This window comes from Carlito syrichta, unplaced genomic scaffold (genome assembly GCF_000164805.1).
Source record: "Carlito syrichta isolate Samal-C Ts95f unplaced genomic scaffold, Tarsius_syrichta-2.0.1 Scaffold288980, whole genome shotgun sequence".
Lineage (NCBI taxonomy): Eukaryota > Metazoa > Chordata > Mammalia > Primates > Tarsiidae > Carlito > Carlito syrichta.
In genome coordinates this window covers 168,821-179,428 of record NW_007233076.1, presented here as the reverse complement: position 1 = coordinate 179,428, position 10,608 = coordinate 168,821, and positions in this window count along the sequence as shown.

The following is a 10,608-nucleotide window of genomic DNA, read 5'->3' as shown; positions in this document are numbered from 1 at the left end:
GGCTTCTGTATTGGTTGTCCTATCTTTCTATCACACATGCAACTCCTTTCATTCTTCTTTGATGGTCTTTTTTACTGTTATTCTTCAGGATGTGACTCTCCTTGTGTGATCTCATCCATTTGTACGTATTTTCACTTTCCTTTTGTGTCATGACTCCTTTGAGACTCAGACCCATATCCAACTACCTACTTAAATATATCTCATCACTGTCTCAGTTTAGGAAGCATCACAAGGTGGTCTCATTTGACAATTCCTTCTACTTAATACATTCGTGGAAACTCTTCCCTTCCAGACCGTCATCTTCCATTAAGTGTCCAGGGTTTTCTCAAGGCTTATGGAGTCCCCAAGATATTGCAAAATGATTTGTCTCTTTGTCCCTATGTGGTATGTCAGAGAAGGGTCAAGCAAAATCTGAAGGATCTACAGGTGTCACTCCTGTAGTGCAGTGCCTGGGAGAAGTGCCAGAGACTTTTAAAAGTCATTGATGAAAAGGGCAGCTTGCATAGCATCTAGGCACAAGGAATGAACAATGATTACATAAAGATAGGCCAGGACACTTTTCAGATGATGACTTCCACATGGCTCCTAGGTACCTGAGCAGTGCCCCTCACTGTGGCTCTATGCTGAGCTAGCCTCCATGTCTGTGCATGGGCCTCGTTCCAGGTCCAACCCTCTTGACCTCTACCATCAACCTCTCTACTCTCATCACTTCTTTGTTCCCTTTTCTCTCAGGGAATCTTTCCTTTTCTGGCTGCTGGAAATGGAAATGGGACGTGGGAGAGGTTGAAACAAAGGCTTGATCTGTCGAATTGTATCTCCCAAACATTTTATTCACACTAGGGGTACTTTCTTCATTTTAAAAGGATTCAAAGTCATAAAGTCTTCCTCTTTTCTCTAGATTTTACAGTCAGATTTTCATCTTAATTCAACTGAGTACAGAATGGCATGGCTGTTTGAATAGGCACTGGGGAGAGGAGAAAAGTAAATATCAGAAAATATATCAAACTATCAATCTGCCAAGATAACTGTATTAGTCAGCTCATGCTGCCATAGCGAAATACCATAGACTGAGTGGTCTGAAAAAACAGCAACTTATTTACTCACAGTTTGTGAGACTGGAAATTCCAAGATTCAGGTCCAGTAGGGTTCAGTCTCTGGTAAGGGCTCTTTTCCTGTCTTACAGATAGCCACCTTCTTGCTGTGTCTTCGCAAGATGAAGAAATAAATCTCTGGGTTCTCTTTCTCTTTTATAAGGATATCAGTTCTATTTAATCGGGGCTCCACTCTTATACTCTCATTTAACCTGAATCACCTCCTTAAAAACCCTGTCTCCAGTATTGTCATGTGGGTGGTTAAGGTTTCAACATATGAATTTTGGGGGACACAATTCAGTCCATAGCAATGTCTAATGGAAATCTCAAGTTTAAACATATCTAAAACAAATTACCTGATTCTCCCCAGTCCCTACACCCTTATCCACAAAAACCCTCGTTCATGCTCTTTTTCTCAAATTGAGTAATCAGCACAAATGTGCTTATTATGTTTAAGCCACTTGCTTAAACATCAAATTCATAGCCATGAGTCTGCTCATTTTCCTGTTTTGAATTATCAAACCCAAGAGCAACACTTTTATCTTTTTTTTTTTTTTTTTTTTTGAGTTGGAATCTCACTCTTTTGCCCAGGCTGGAGTGCAGTGGCACACTCACAGCCACCCCAGCGTTGACCTGCCAGGCTCCAGCAATCTTCTGCCTCAGCCTTCCAAGCAGCAGAACTATAGGCGTGCACTACCGCACCCAGCTAATTTTTGATTTTATTGTAGAGACAAGGTCTCGCCAACTTGCCCGGGCTGGTCTCCATCTTTATCTTCATAGAATGTCTTGAACTTTTAATTACCTATCTATCTCTACAGGTAATACCTTAGTCATGCCACCGTCAACTGGATGGCTAGCCTTCTTAATTGTTTCCCTACTTCCAATCTGGCCTCCTTGTAATCCATTCCCCACAGCCAGAGTGATTTTATAAAAATGTCAATCAAATTAATACAAGCACCTGGATAAAACTTTTCAGTGAATTTTGTTACACTTAAAATGCAGTCTTAGCCGGGCTCGGTGGCTCAGCCTGTAATCCCGCGCCTTTGGGAGGCTGAGGTGAGTGGATTGCCTGAGCCCACGGGTTCGAGACCCACCTGGGCAGTGAGACCTCATCTCTACAATAAATCAAAAAATCAGCTGGGCGTGGTAGCACATGCCTGTAATTCCAGCTACTCGGAAGGCTGAGGCGGAAGGATCACCGGAGCCCAGCAGGTCGAGGCTGCGGTGGCCGGGAGCGGCCACTGCACTCCAGTCTGGGCGACAGAGTGAGACTCCAACTCAAAAAAAAAAAAAAAAAGGAGTCTTATTGCCTTATCTTGGCCTATAAGACTGGTATTGTTGTCTTGTTCTAGAATGTTATAGGACAGATGCTTGACTGTTATAGGATTGTAGATGAGGGGAAATGCTAAGGTCTGCTTTGTGAAAAATAGCAATTTGGAAGCAGCAGAGAAGATAGGGAAATATTAAGCTGGTTACAGGAAGATATATATATATATATATATATATATATATATATATACACATACATATATATATATAGAGAGAGAGAGAGAGAGAGGGAAAGAGAGAGAGAGAGAGAGAGAGAGAGAGAGAGAGACTAATATATAATCCAGAGGAGAAATCGTAAGTGTTACAACTGAGGTAGTGGGTATTGAGAGGAGAAAATATATGAGGGGTGTTTATGATACATAGAAAAAAAAGAAGTGAATGAACCAATGCGAGGTTGGGAGACAGAAAGTAAGGGAATAGTTTCTTCCCAGGCTTCTTACTCTAGTACCAAGGGATTCAATTGTATTCACTTACAAAGAAATTTGGGAGGAGAGTAGAGTCATCAAAAAGTTGGTCAGTTCCTTTTGACAATGCTACGTTTGAGAATCCATAAAAAATCAAAATGGGTCATGTTTGTTCACTTGGCTGAATATAGATTTATGGGTCCTGAGATACAAAGATCTGGGAATCAGGGAGGGTTCAAAAAGGAGAAACTAGAAACTCTGACTGCATACTGTTTCATTGTATATTGGAGGACCAGAAATCAATTGGAAAGATGGAGAAGTTGATGGAAATGTGAGTGGAAAACTAGTCTACCAGAAAGCTAGAGAGTGAGTAGACATTGATGGCAAATACTCAAAAGCAAATCAAATAGAGAGGAACTAAATAGTGTTCTTTGGAATTGCAAGCAGAAGTCTGATATATTTTGAGAGCTATTTGGATGATGGTGTAGGACCAGCGGCTGGATTTCAGTGGTTTAAGTAGTAAAATATGATTAGTTTTGTCTTCAAGTTGCTTAGGTAAAAAGGAAGAGAGCTAGAGTTTTAGCTAGTGGGGGCATACAATCAAGAGAAGATTATTTTTTGTTTTATTTTTACAATTGGAAGAGAGAGACCCAGTAATTATGGCAACATCTACAAACAAAGTAAACAAATAAACTAACAAATAATAAAATAGGAAGATAATAATAGATAGTAGGTTGAGTCCCACAGAGCAAAAGAAAAAAGGGCCTTAATCAAGCAACACCTCTTCAAACTTGTCCTTGTCTCTCTCTAAGTCAATAGAGTGAAATTGAGGCATATACTTTTATTACTTGTTGACTAGAGCTTTATATTTTCTCTAAAGTTAAAGAGTAAACGATGTAGGGGTGTGTGTGTGTGTGTTTTGTCTTCAGAATATATAAAGTTAATCTTGCCTTTGACTTGTGTATGGCTTATGACTGATTAGTTATAGAAAAATTCATTTCTCTTCTGTTGATTGGTGGTCCTGAATAGATAAAACTTGACTAAACCCTGCAGTGGCATTATTCCCTGACCTCCGTCCTATAGAAACAGAAGTTTATATGACTGTCGTAAGTTAAACTATAAAGGTTTCAAAATACCTTGCCACTTCTGTGCTGTTCACTGCTCAAGTCCTAAACACTCCAGCTATAGCATGTTTTGCTTTGTTTTGTTTTTATTTGATCTTTGACTTTAATTCCTTTCTCCCAGATTCAGTTTCTTTTTATTTGACAACGTCGGCTCACTGTAGGAACAATTGAAAACTCACCTAATTAAAATTCACAGATCATAAACTTTAACTCAGTGGGAAAGCTAATTTTCCTCTAAGCTATTGAATATCAGTGATTACTTTTTCAGTGGGAGTGAAGACAGAGACCATTTTCATCTCTTTTATCGTAAGTATAAATTATCCCCAACCAAAATATTTAGCTGAAAGTCCTAGAAAAAATACTAAGTATGGATCGCAATGAAACTACAGTAGATGATGAAGATTCTGTTTTCAATAAGTAAGAGATAATTTTAAAAGAAAATGTTCAAGGTAATCTTTCAAGAACTAAGTGGGTAGTGCCCAATCATCTTTTAAATAGTTCACTGCTTAGAGGTTTCACTGGTCAACATTGTTCTGGTGGCCTGAAAAGTAAAATGCACCTTTGCTTTGGGTGATAAAAAGGTAATACTTGAGAACAAGTGCATGAGAATTGCAACACGTCTCTGTTTTGTGAGTGCTAGCCAATCATGCTTGGTATATTTGTCCACGGAAGCAGACTATGCATCTAACCTTCTGTTTCTATAACAGAACTAGAACACTTCAAGTAGGTCACATTTTTAAAGATGGAGATAATATTGTGCTGGGGGGCAAACATAACTTACAAAATACTCCCTTTCCACTACACTTAGTAGACATGGCCCACTGCTATATCTCCATTTTGGAAACCTATGGGAAACTTCAAGACATTTCTTCTCCCTGTTTTTGTGTATTAGTTGAAATTACACAGGATATACAGTTTATTTTGTATTTCCTATTTGCATCATTCAATTTGTTCATCTGTAAAATGGTAATAATAGTGTCAAATACCTCACAGGACACTTTGAGAATAAGATGAAATTAATTAATTAACAGCAATTAAAATGTACCTAGCACAGATTAAGCACTCAGTAAGTACTAATTATTATTCGCCATTCACTTATGTAACACATATTTCTTAAGCATATATTATATTCAGGATGATCTGCTGACACTGGTACTCATTATTTATTTGAGTAGTATTTATTGAGAACATATACTGAGTTGGGTATTATTCTAGATCCTGGGACACATCAGTGAATATAACAAAAGTTGTGCCTGCAAGAATCTTACAGTATAGGGGAATGATATACAGTAAACAAAAATATATAGATATTTAATGTCAGGAAATAGGTTTGAAAGATAACTTGTGTGAGATAAAATAATAAGCAAGATAGAAACAGAGCTTACACTGACTAGTTAAGCTCTGTATAAAGTAAAGACAAACATGAGAGTCTGAAATTAAGGAGTGAAGAAATTTTGAGTTGTGGCATAAATCAGGGCCTGGCAATTAGTGTGTGTGGTTGAAATGATGTAAGGAAGGGGTCACTGGCATTGCAGAGGTCAAGAATCTGTGACCTTAGGAGTTGAATGATTAATCCATATATGTTCTGATTTGGCATTGACCCATAATCTGGGTCAGCCTTGAACAGAACCTTCTTAAGCCATACAAAACATAGATGTTGTAAAATATTAGCCAAGAAGGTGGTCTAGATTAGAAACTCATTCTAATGGGAAAATATTGGGTTTATGATTAAGACATTCCCATCATGAAGTGTTAAGGATCTTTGCATTTTTAAGTAAAATGAGTTGGTTTATAATGGACAACCTAAAAATTTGATGTGGTTTAACAAGACCATAAGAACAATGTGTTTATTTTGGAGATCAATAGATTGATTTTCTTCAGGAAAATGCATCTGATTCAAGTTTTTGTATAAAAAACCCCTGATTTAGCATCAACCCCAGAACATTTTTGGCTTGGCAGGTGGTCTGATAAGTTATATATAAGCAATTTTAGAACATCTGTGGCAAATTGCCAGGGATGTCCTCAAGTAATACCTTAGAGCCAGATAAGAGGGGCCCTTTCTCTGAGATTCATACATTAGCACGGCCTACGTGTCCCCAGTGGAAAAAAAGTACTTAAAAAACAAATGAATGAAAAAGTGCTTAGCCACTAATCATCAGAGAAATGCACATCAAAACCACATCGGGATATCACCTAACTCCAGTAAGAACGGCCATCGTTAATAAAACAAAAAACAACAGATGCTGGAGAGGATGCGGAGAAAAGGGAATGCTTCTACACTGCTGGTCGTCATGCAAGCTAGTTCAGCCGCTATGGTAAACAGTGTAGAAATTCCTAAAACAACTAGAAATTGACCTTCCATATGACCCAGCAATTGCCCTTCTGGGAATATACCTGGAGGAACTTAAATCACATTACATAAAAGACACCGACCACTTGTATGTTTATTATAGCACTAATCACATTAGCAAAAAAATGGAACCAACCATGCTGACCATCAAAAGTGGACTGGATAAAAAAAAATCTGGTACACGATGAACTATTTTGCAGCCATAAAGAACAAAATTGTGGACTTTGGAGCAACTTGGATGTATTTAGAGTCTATCATACTCAGTGAACTATCACAGAAACAAAGAACTGAGTACCACACGGTCTCACTCACAAGCAGACCCTGAGCATTTACCATAATACAATAAGTAAGGGATTGGCAGTAGTGGGAAACTGCCAGGGGACGAGGGGCACATAACATCAGTAAGGGTACCTGATCTCAAACCAGGAGAAGTGGGGACCAAAGAAAAATCCAAACTTTACCTGTACGATGACCATTTGCATACTTGCTTCTGAATTGTGCCCCACATCTTTAAAATAAAAAAAAGAAAAGAAATGGTCTATTAAACCCTGAAAAGACATGGTGAAATATTAAATGCATATATATTTTCTTTGGTGAGGTGTCTGTTCAGATCATTTGCTCATTTTAAAACTGGGTTCTCTGTTTTGCCATTATTGAAATTTAGGAGTTCTTTGTTTTTTTGGATGGAAGTTCTTTATCAGATATATGTTCTGCAAATATTTGAAGAAAAAAAAAGAACAAATGAGACCTGTTCTTCTTGGTGGTGTGACTGGTGGCCAGGTGTGACACCACAACTCCAGATCTCCTTTGAAGAAAATTGGGGTGGCTGTATCAGAAAGATAAACGTTGGCTTTAAAAACAGAAATTAGAAGGCTTGCTTTCTCAATGCACAGCTGCTTTCATCTATTTCTCAAAATACCATAAAAAGAAGAAATAATATAGAATTTGATTCATGTAAGGGAGAAATCTACTAAAAAAATGGATGTGAAGGTAATTTAAAAACAAATAGAATGCAAGTGTTCTTCTCTAGACTTTATAGATGTTAACGATTTGTTTCACTGTGTCTTATTTGGTAGAAGAGTTTGAATAATATTATGGTCCCAATAATATTGCAATGACATTTTGAGAGTAATCATTCAGTGTTTTAAAAAAGTAATTTAGGTCAGGCGCGGTGGTTCACGCCTATAATCCCAGCACTTTGGGAAGCCAAGGTGAAGGGATTGCCTGAGCCCATGGGTTCGAGAACAGCCTGGGCAGTTTGGCGAGAGCTCATCTCTACAATAAAAAAAAAATTAGCCGGACATGGTAGTGTGCACCTGTAGTTCTGGCTAATTGGAAGGCTGAGGCAGAAGGATTGCTTGACCCAAGTAGGTCAAGGCTGTGGTGACCGTGAGTGTGCCACTGCACTCTAACCTGGGTGATGGAGTGAGACTCTAACTCAAAAAAAAAAAAAAAATTCATTTAAAATTTAAATGTAGATAGTGATGAACTATTTAACAGAAAATATTTACTTATTACACTTTTTCAAACTAGAAACTAAAAGGTTTTTACAAAAGCCTCTTGCTGGGTAAGTTATGTTGTGTTGTTTAGAGAAGCACACACAATAATGCTTTATGAAGCTGACATTTCTGAATGCCTGCTGGATTAAAAAAGTCAGTGAAAAAAATCATGGCACTGCTGTTTTCAAATACAATAGTGATTCATTAAATTTAAAACTTAGCAGCAAACATGAAGATTCATTCAATACTTTCTGCAGAATTGTACCTTTTTCTTACAAGTGGAAGTACCTACAGATATGGTAGGCTTGCTGTTTTGCTTATATTCTGGTATCAGCTGTCCAGTATCAGTGAAACCAATGATTGAAGATCTTGTCTTATGTGAATTCTTGGCAACAAATGCAAATGGTGCCATAATATTCAAAAGATTGAATATCTTCTTTTGAATCATGTGGCTTCTTCTGAAACAACTCTGCTGACATTTGTACTCGTGGTTCAAAAGTAATAGATGAGTAAACCTGCTGGCTCAAATCAAAACCAAGTCCTCAAACCATATTTGTAGTCATTGACTTTACCACTACACACTGGTATTAAAAAAGATCAAGTGTTGTTGTTTGAAATGTTCTTGATAAATCAGTAAAAGTTATTATTTTTATTAAATCTTAACTGAGGAGTCCACATCTTTTTAATATTCTGTAAACTGAAGTACAATATTTGATAAGAGGAATATCACTCATGCAATTGCTTCAGTTGTAAGCTGAAATGCTAACTTTTTGCATGGAGAATGATTTTTCTTGAAAGAATGACTGGTTATTTAGACTTGAGTGTTTGGTATATTTTATCAAAATACACCAAATAATTTTTATAAACCAAATGTAATTTTTAAAAGGTTATATAATGAAATGTGCCAATATTTAGAAGATCTGCACAACCCAATGAACTGAAATTTTCCAAATAATCAATATAGGATGTTACAGAATGACATATGGATAAATGAACTACTTACTGTGCAAAGGAGACGAATACATTTTAATGTCATAGAGTACAAAAAGTTCATTCAGGTTGCACCTAACCTTTAAGAAATTTCTAGTTGTTGAGTTTTGGTGTACTATAAAAGAAGCATTTCCAGAGTTATCTGAAAAGATTGCTAGACGATTTTCCCCCTCATTTTATATTTGTGTGTGGCTAGATTTTTGTTACATACTTCACTAACAACATATAGCAACAAATCGAATACAGAAGAAGATATGACAAGCCAGCTGTTTTCCTTTAAGTCAGACCTAAATGAGATTTGTAAAAATATAAAACAAGTCCATTCTTTTCACTAACTTTTTTTTTGTTTAGAAGAAAATATAGATAATTCTTATAAAAAACTTATTCATATTGATATATTTATTTTCATTTTAAAATGAATTAAAAAAATATTTTTATTGTTTTATGAAAGCAGGATTTATTGAAAGGAGAGAAGAAAAGTTCCCACAGTGGGAGGAGACCTGAGGGGGTTGCCCTAAAAATATTTTTAATTTTTAAAATGGGCATTTTTCTTACTCCGGCCCAGCATTCAGCATACATAGCAAGTCAAGTAATCTTAGCATCTAGCTTTGTGATGAAAACTGTTCATTTTCAATAGAACATAAATCATGGACTATAAAAACAGTAATTTTGTTAAATCAAAGGCAAGACAAATTTTATGGCACAAACACAAAAGCATAATATATGTTTATTTTATTACTTATCCAAACATGGCTAACCTGTTAACAGTATGCTCATTTTAATTGATATCAAAACCAGAATTAGACACATATTTTTCACTTTCATTTATAGAAAGATATATCTTTCAAGATTATATTAGTTAACTGTGTATTAGCTTAATTTGATCTTCTAAATGCAAATATAGGTGAACTTCTAAATATAGGTGGGCCTCCATTTTACTCTTGAGCAGGTCCTTCAAACATTAGAGGAAGGCCTGAGTTTCCACTGACCCATCATCAATCCTGGCCTACATAAGAGAAGACAGCGTTCATTTGGAGAATGAAGACATGGTGATAAATTGTATTTTTGAGAGTGTACACGCTATACTATGTGCTTCTATCTTACAGTGGGGAAGTAGTGATGGGAGCATTCACGCCAATTCAAGCCAATTGGGGGAGACTCCAAGAAAATCAATTGAGAGCTTAATATGCCTCCATTAGGTCATTAGAGGAGCATAAGAACTGATACATGACTCCTTCCTAGCAAACCTAAGGGCTGGATTAAATAGCATGACAGCAGAACAAAGAGATAACCACACTGAAAGTGAGGTACATTTCTAGTGGAGGAGATACAAATTGAATGGTTCCCAGAAACAGTGTGAATCCCATAAAATATAACTGGTCTGAGGTTGTCCTACATGGAATTCCACAATCAAGGGCCACCTGGAGGGGAAGAAAGAGTTCTAATAGAAGAATGACTAGCTAATAACCAGGAACTGTGGGAGATATCAATAGTGGTGGCTACGGGAGACATCTGTATCAAGAGAAGTGCTGTCAGAGTCCCCTGTCAGGTAGACCTCAAAGGAACTCGAAGTTATACCTAATGAGAGGGAAAATGTGAACATCTGCACCTGGCATACACCAACAACAGGTTGGTGTAAATCCAGGATGTTGTGAAGAAACTGGCACCTTGCCCTGTGCTCCCTTGGTCTCCTCATCTACGTCAGTCTCCTAAGCCCAAACAGTTCCAAGCTAGAGGATGAGAGAAGCTTTTAGCAAGATTAGAGCTCTGATATCACATTGGACTGGACTTTTCAATACTTTGAAAAGGAGAATATTCATT